Source organism: Oryza glaberrima, chromosome 2, assembly GCF_000147395.1.
Source record: "Oryza glaberrima chromosome 2, OglaRS2, whole genome shotgun sequence".
NCBI lineage: Eukaryota > Viridiplantae > Streptophyta > Magnoliopsida > Poales > Poaceae > Oryza > Oryza glaberrima.
In genome coordinates this window covers 8,070,596-8,078,913 of record NC_068327.1, presented here as the reverse complement: position 1 = coordinate 8,078,913, position 8,318 = coordinate 8,070,596, and the positions used below count along the sequence as shown (strand labels likewise).

Below are 8,318 nucleotides of genomic sequence, written 5' to 3'. Positions count from 1 at the left end.
AAGACACTGATAGGAGATGTCATGCTACAACACCGTGAGGAGGCAGCAAACGAAACTCCAGGTCACCAGCAGATGAATAGAAAGGAAAAGAAGATGGGAATTTATCTAGATGGAGGGAGAGCCGGAGAGGAGATCGAGGTGTTGAGAGGAGCCGTGGTGAAGTGCTGAACATAATTTCTCTTAATTTCAGGGCGGATTTCGGGTCATCCACAGGTCATTTTCTATCCATGGCCTCGGCACCGGAAATTGTCAGGGCCCCGACCCGCCCACCCCGCGGGTGAGAAAGCAGAGCCAACCCTGATCCATAGGGGCGGGTACCTGTCAGGTCGCCGCTTCCTATGGGAAATTGCCACCCCTACTCCTGTCTCCCCTCATCCATCCTGGCCACTTCGGCGTCTCCTCCCATTAGCGTAGCCACTACAGTGCAGCCAAAGCTAAAGCACTGTTGCCGCCGCCACCCCTAGCTCCCACGTCCTGTATCTCATGTCGATGGACGCAACACACTCGTCTCTCTCAGGGCCTTATACCGATGGGAGGCAACACCGAGGAAAGAATGAGGACCCCTTTGAATCGCAGGATTGAGAAAACGTAGGAATATGAAAATCATAGGATTTTGATAGGGATTACAAAACACAGGAAAAACACATGAATGATCGTTTGATTGAACCGCAGGAAAAACACAGGAATTGGATGAGGGCCCCTTTGAATCACAGGAATGGAAAAACGGAGGAATAGGAAAAACATAGGATTCTGATAGGAATACAAGTGTAAAACAGAGGATTGCAAAACATAGGAAAAACGTAGGAATGATCGTTTGATTGGACCACAGGAAAAACACAGGAATTTGAGGAGAGATAAAGACTCAAAGGATTTTTTCCATGAGGTTCTACCTCAAAATTCCTCCAAAACTTGTATGGGAAGATGCATTCCATAGGAATTTCAAATGATTCCATAGGGTTCATTCCTTTGATTCAAAGGTCTTTGTAGGAAAAATTCCTATAGGAATGAAATCCTCTAAAATTCCTATGAATTTCCTTTGAATCAAAGGGGGCCTGAGAGAGATAGACTCAAAGAAAAGTTACCAAGAGGTTGAAGCTCTTGCTAAATTTTCTACAAAATCTCTATAGGGTTGTCCATTCCATAGGAGTTTCAAAGGATTGGATATGATTCAATCCTTTATTTCAAAGGGCATCATAGGAAATTTTCCTATAGGATTGAAATCCTCCAAAATTCCTATGTTTTTCCTCCAATTTAAAGGGGCCCTGAGAGGAGGCTAGGAGAGCTCGGGAGAGAAGATGGGTAGGATAGAAGGGGATGAGAAGATGGGTATTGACATGTAGCCCCCACATATTTGTTTTAATTTTTTCTAATTGCCCACCTACTGACATATTGGTCGCATTGATAGTTTTAATTTTTTTCTTCTATTGCAACATATATATATATATATATATATATATATATATATATATATATATATATATATATATATATATATATATATATATATATATAAGCGTCACATAAGAGAAAGACCAAGTAAAAAAGACACTTAAGCGCTAGTACATCATTAAAAATCGGCTACAACCAAGGGACGTAATTTAATTTACACCAGTTTTAGAAATTGGGTGATACCTATACCCGGTTTTTCGGTTAAGAGATATGATTAAACTCAAGTATAGTTGAGGGACGTAAATTGGACTTTTTTTAGACACGCAAAAATGTGGTACTCATACTACTAGTAGTAACATCTTGTGAGGGAGGAATATACTTTCTCTAAGTGTACAATCTTCTTCCCGCTGAAGTAACATCAAAGGGAAGAAGTGTTCCTCTCTCTCTCTGTCTCTATCGCAACAAGTCAAACGTGCGTGAGCTCTATAGTTGTCACTTAGCGCCTCAAGTGAAATAGGAAACGAAACCGTCGCCAGCCAAGTAGCCAACTATACCACGAAATAATGGAGACGTTCACCGCCGACGACCAGCGGGACGCCGACGCGCCGCGGCCGCCGCGCGTCGTGCTGCTTGCCAGCCCCAGCGCCGGCCACCTCATCCCGCTGGCCGAGCTGGCGCGGTGGCTCGCCGACCACCACAGCGTCGCGCCCACGCTCGTCACCTTCGCCGACCTCGAACACCCCGACACGCGCTCCGCTGTGCTGTCCTCGCTCCCAGCCACCGTCGCCACCGCCACGCTGCCGGTGGTGCCCCTCGACGACCTCCCCGCCGACGCCGGACTGGAGAGGATGCTGTTCGAGGTGTTCATTTGCACTTAATAAAGGCCAGCTTCTGCCGTAGCGGAGGGTTCCACTATATATATACCTCTTGTAAGCCGCCGTGCGGCGATGTAACCTCACCTCAGATATAGTGAAGATATTTTGCTGGCTGGCGCCCGTGGTTTTTTCTCTCCTATTTTGGGAGGGTTTTCCACGTTAAATCTCGTGTCTTTTGTGATTGATCTATTGTTCTTTATCGTTTCCTAACAAGTGGTATCAGAGCTGGTTCCTAGATTAGGGTTTCACGATGGCGTCGATGAAGTATGATCTACTGCTGCTAGACTACAAGACGAGATTCTCGCTGTGGCAAGTCAAGATGCGGGCTGTTCTGGCACAAACTTCGGATCTTGATGAGGCGCTGGAAAGCTTCGGGAAGAAGAAAACGACTGAGTGGACCGCTGAGGAGAAGTGGAAAGATCGTAAGGCTCTGTCGCTAATCCAACTTCATCTATCTAATGATATTTTGCAAGAAGTGTTGCAGGAAAAGACTGCTGCAAAACTTTGGCTCAAACTGGAATCGATCTGCATGTCTAAAGATCTAACCAGTAAGATGCATATCAAGATGAAGTTGTTCTCGCACAAGTTGCAGGAGAGTGGTTCTGTGTTGAACCACATATCGGTCTTCAAGGCGATCGTTGCCGACCTAGTGTCGATGGAGGTACAGTTTGATGATGAAGATTTAGGTCTTTTACTGTTATGCTCACTGCCTAGTTCATATGCAAATTTTCGTGACACCATACTTTTAAGCCGTGATGAACTAACCCTAGCGGAAGTTTATGAGGCGCTCCAAAACAGGGAGAAGATGAAAGGTATGGTTCAGTCTGATGCGTCGTCCTCTAAGGGCGAAGCATTGCAGGTCAGAGGCAGATCTGAGCAGAGAACCTACAACGACAGCAATGATCGTGACAAGAGTCAGAGTAGAGGCCGTTCTAAATCCAGAGGTAAAAAGTTCTGTAAGTATTGCAAAAGGAAAAATCACTTCATTGAAGAATGTTGGAAGCTGCAGAATAAGGAGAAAAGGAAATCTGATGGTAAGGCCTCTGTTGTTACCAGTGCTGAAAACTCTGATTCAGGAGATTGTCTTGTTGTTTTGCTGGTTGTGTTGCTAGTCATGATGAATGGATACTTGATACTGCATGTTCGTTTCATATCTGCATTAACAGAGATTGGTTTAGTTCTTACAAGTCTGTGCAGAATGGAGATGTTGTGCGCATGGGAGATGATAACCCACGTGAGATTGTGGGCATTGGCTCCGTTCAGATCAAGACTCATGATGGCATGACACGCACGCTGAAAGATGTGAGACACATACCAGGGATGGCGAGAAATCTCATTTCTCTCAGCACACTTCATGCAGAAGGATACAAATACCCCGGTTCAGGTGGAGTTGTAAAGGTATCGAAAGGTTCTCTTGTTTACATGATTGGTGATATGAATTCTGCAAACTTATATGTCCTTAGAGGAAGTACATTACATGGTTCTGTTACCACTGCTGCTGTTACTAAAGATGAACCTAGTAAGACTAACCTGTGGCACATGCGTCTTGGACATATGAGTGAACTTGGTATGGCAGAATTGATGAAGAGGAACCTGCTGGATGGCTGCACTCAGGGTAACATGAAGTTCTGTGAGCACTGTGTTTTTGGTAAGCACAAGAGGGTAAAATTCAATACCTCAGTTCATCGCACCAAAGGTATACTTGATTATGTACATGCTGATTTGTGGGGGCCTTCTCGTAAGCCCTCTCTTGGTGGTGCTCGTTATATGCTTACCATTATTGATGATTACTCTAGAAAAGTGTGGCCTTATTTCCTGAAACATAAAGATGATACATTTGCTGCTTTTAAGGAGTGGAAAGTTATGATAGAAAGGCAAACTGAAAAGGAGGTAAAAGTACTTCGCACTAACAATGGTGGTGAATTTTGTTTGGATGCTTATGATGATTACTGCAGGAAGGAAGGCATCGTTAGGCATCACACCATCCCGTACACTCCACAGCAAAATGGTGTAGCTGAGCGCTTGAACAGAACCATCATCTCCAAGGCTCGTTGCATGCTGTCCAACGCTCGCATGAACAAGCGTTTTTGGGCAGAGGCTGCTAACACCGCCTGCTACTTGATCAACAGGTCGCCTTCTATCCCACTTAATAAGAAAACTCCCATTGAGGTATGGTCTGGTATGCCTGCTGATTATTCACAGTTGAGAGTTTTTGGATGCACTGCTTATGCTCATGTTGATAATGGAAAATTAGAGCCTAGAGCTATTAAGTGTCTATTTCTTGGTTATGGTTCAGGAGTAAAAGGATATAAGTTATGGAATCCTGAAACTAACAAGACCTTCATGAGCAGGAGTGTTGTTTTTAATGAATCTGTTATGTTTAATGACAGCTTGCCCACAGATGTCACACCAGGTGGTTCAGATGAGGAGCAGCAATATGTTAGCGTGCAGGTGGAGCACGTGAATGATCAGGAAACTGAAATTGTTGGTAATGATGTTAATGATACTGTTCAGCACTCACCTCCTGTTTTGTAGCCACAAGATGAACCTATTGCCCATCGCAGAACAAAGAGGAGTTGTGGAGCTCCAGTCCGTCTTATTGAGGAATGTGATATGGTTTATTATGCTTTTAGTTGTGCTGAACAGGTGGAGAATACTCTTGAGCCAGCCACATACACTGAAGCTGTTGTTTCTGGAGACCGTGAGAAGTGGATCTCAGCTATGCAGGAGGAGATGTAGTCTCTTGAGAAGAATGGCACATGGGAGCTTGTGCACTTGCCAAAACAGAAGAAGCCTGTTCGTTGTAAATGGATCTTCAAGAGAAAGGAGGGTTTATCTCCTAGCGAGCCTCCGAGGTTTAAGGCAAGGTTAGTAGCAAAAGGTTTCAGTCAAATTGCTGGTGTTGATTATAATGATGTGTTCTCTCCAGTTGTAAAGCATAATTCAATTCACACATTCTTCAGTATTGTTGCTATGCATGATCTTGAGCTTGAGCAGTTAGATGTGAAGACATCTTTTTTACATGGAGAGCTTGAGGAGGAGATATACATGGACCAGCCAGAAGGGTTCATAGTACCTGGTAAGGAGGATTATGTTTGCAAGTTGAAAAGATCTTTGTATGGTTTGAAACAGTCTCCTCGTCAATGGTATAAAATGTTTGATTCATTTATGTTGTCACATGGCTTTAAGAGGTCTGAATTTGATAGCTGTGTGTATATTAAATTTGTTAATGGATCACCTATATACTTGTTGTTATATGTTGATGATATACTGATTACTGCCAAGAGCAAGGAACAAATCACTACATTGAAGAAACAGTTGAGTAGTGAGTTTGATATGAAAGATCTTGGTGCTGCTAAGAAAATTCTAGATATGGAAATCACTAGAGACAGAAATTCTGGTTTGTTATTTCTTAGTCAGCAAAGCTACATTAAGAAGGTTCTTCAGCGTTTTAACATGCATGATGCAAAGCCTGTTAGCACTCCTATTGCACCTCATTTTAAATTATCAGCTTTACAATGTGCTAGTACTGATGAGGATGTAGAATACATGTCTAGAGTTCCATATTCTAGTGCTATTGGTTCTTTGATGTATGCCATGGTTTGCTCTCGGCCAGATTTATCTCATGCTATGAGTTTGGTTAGTAGATACATGGCTAATCCTGGTAAAGAACACTGGAAAGCTGTTCAGTGGATTTTCAGGTACCTCAGAGGCACAGCTGATGCTTGCTTGAAGTTTGGCAGGACTGATAAGGGGCTTGTTGGATATGTGGATTCTGATTTTGCTGCAGATTTGGATAAGAGAAGGTCACTCACAGGTTATGTGTTTACCATTGGTAGTTGTGCTGTGAGTTGGAAGGCAACATTGCAGCCTGTTGTTGCCCAGTCTACCACTGAAGCAGAATACATGGCTATTGCTGAAGCATGTAAAGAATCAGTTTGGCTGAAAGAATTGTTTGCTGAGCTTTGTGGAGTTGATTCTTGCATTAACTTGTTTTTTGACAGTCAAAGTGCTATATGCCTCACCAAAGATCAGATGTTTCATGAGAGGACAAAGCACATTGATATCAAGTACCATTATGTTCGCGATGTAGTCGCGCAAGGTAAGCTAAAGGTATGCGAGATAAGTACTCATGATAATCCTGCTAATATGATCACAAAGCCTGTTCCTGTTGCTAAGTTTGAGCTTTGCTCAAGCTTAGTTGGTATAGTGGTTTAGCCCGAGAGACTATTTGGCGCCGAAAGTGTTTTTTTGTCTTTGTTGTGTTCAGGGTGAAGGATTGATTCATGCTACAAGAAGGAATTTGTCTCAAGGTGGAGTTTGTTGAGTTGTGATCCAAATTCATTTGCACTTAATAAAGGCCAGCTTTTGCCGTTTAGGGTTCCACTATATATATACCTCTTGTAAGACGCCGTGCGGCGATGTAACCTCACCTCAGATATAGTGAAGATATTTTGCTGGCTGGCGCCCGTGGTTTTTTCTCTCCTGTTTTGGGAGGGTTTTCCACGTTAAATCTCGTGTCTTTTGTGATTGATCTATTGTTCTTTATCGTTTGTTCGCCTATCGTTTCTTAACACGAGGTCGTCCACCGCTCCCTCCCGAACCTCCGTGCGCTGCTCCGGTCCGCGGCGTCGCTAGCCGCGCTTGTCCCGGACATCTTCTGCGCCGCGGCGCTGCCCGTCGCCGCCGAGCTCGGGGTCCCGGGCTACGTCTTCGTACCCACTAGCCTCGCCGCGCTATCTTTGATGTGCCGGACCGTGGAGCTGCACGACGGTGCTGCCGCCGGCGAGCAACGCGCCCTCCCGGACCCTCTCGAGCTTCCCGGCGGCGTGTCGCTGCAGAACGCGGAGGTGCCCCGCGGTTTGAGGGACAACACCACGCCGGTGTACGGGCAGCTCCTCGCGACAGGCCGGCTGTACCGCCGCGCCGCCGGCTTCTTGGCGAACAGTTTCTACGAGCTGGAGCCGGCCGCCGTGGAGGAGTTCAAGAAGGCGGCGGAGAGAGGGACGTTCCCGCCGGCTTACCCGGTGGGCCCGTTCGTCCGGTCGAGCTCCGACGAGGCCGGCGAGTCGGCGTGCTTGGAGTGGCTGGATCTCTAGCCGGCAGGGTCGGTGGTGTTCGTCTCCTTCGGGAGCGCTGGCATGCTGTCCGTCGAGCAGACGCGCAAGCTCGCCGCCAAGCTGGAGATGAGCGGCCACAGGTTCCTCTGGGTCGTGCGCATGCCAAGCTTCAACGGCGAGTCTTTCGCCTTCGGGAAAGGCGCCGGCGACGAAGACGACCACCGTGTCCACGACGATCCACTGGCGTGGCTCCCCGACGGGTTCTTGGAGAGGACGAGCGGCCGGGGCCTCGCCGTCGCGGCGTGGGCGCCGCAGGTGCGCGTGCTGTCGCACCCCGCGACGGCGGCGTTCGTGTCACACTGCGGGTGGAACTCGACGCTGGAGAGCGTGGCCGCCGGCGTGCCGATGATCGCGTGGCCACTGCATGCGGAGCAGACGGTGAACGCCGTCGTCCTGGAAGAGTCCGTGGGGGTGGCCGTTTGGCCGCGCTCGTGGGAGGAGGATGATGTCGTCGGCGGCGCGGTTGTGACGCGTGAGGAGATCGCGGCGGCGGTGCAGGAGGTGATGGAGGGGGAGAAGGGGCGTGGCATGCGGCGGCGGGCGAGGGAGCTGCAGCAGGCGGGTGGTCGGGTGTGGTCGCCGGAGGGGTCGTCGCGGCGGGCGCTGGAGGAGGTCGCCGGCAAGTGGAAGGCGGCGGCGACGGCGACGGCGCACAAGTAAACGACCGTAGATGCAGGGGACTGTCGTGTCATCGTGCGTTGTTTCCGTGACGTTTTGACTTTTCAGTAGAGGAAACTATTTTAAACTAGATAGTAAAATATGCTACTGTTGTTTGCACGTTGTTTAAGTGATTATAAAAAAATAAATTAATATGTAATATATCACTCCATAACAATGGAGATAAAATTTAACTTTTATAAGTTAGAACGAAAGTATTAAATTTGACGATGAATATGTGTTATATTTTTTTTACTTATAAAAGATGATTTTAAAA

General features: G+C 46.8%; 1 pseudogene; it reads left to right on the top strand.

Moving 5' to 3' along the window:
• The first annotated feature begins 1,952 nt into the window (after positions 1-1,952).
• On the top strand, positions 1,953-8,044 carry LOC127764450 (UDP-glycosyltransferase 72B1-like; annotated as a pseudogene).
• Positions 8,045-8,318: the final 274 nt, after the last annotated feature.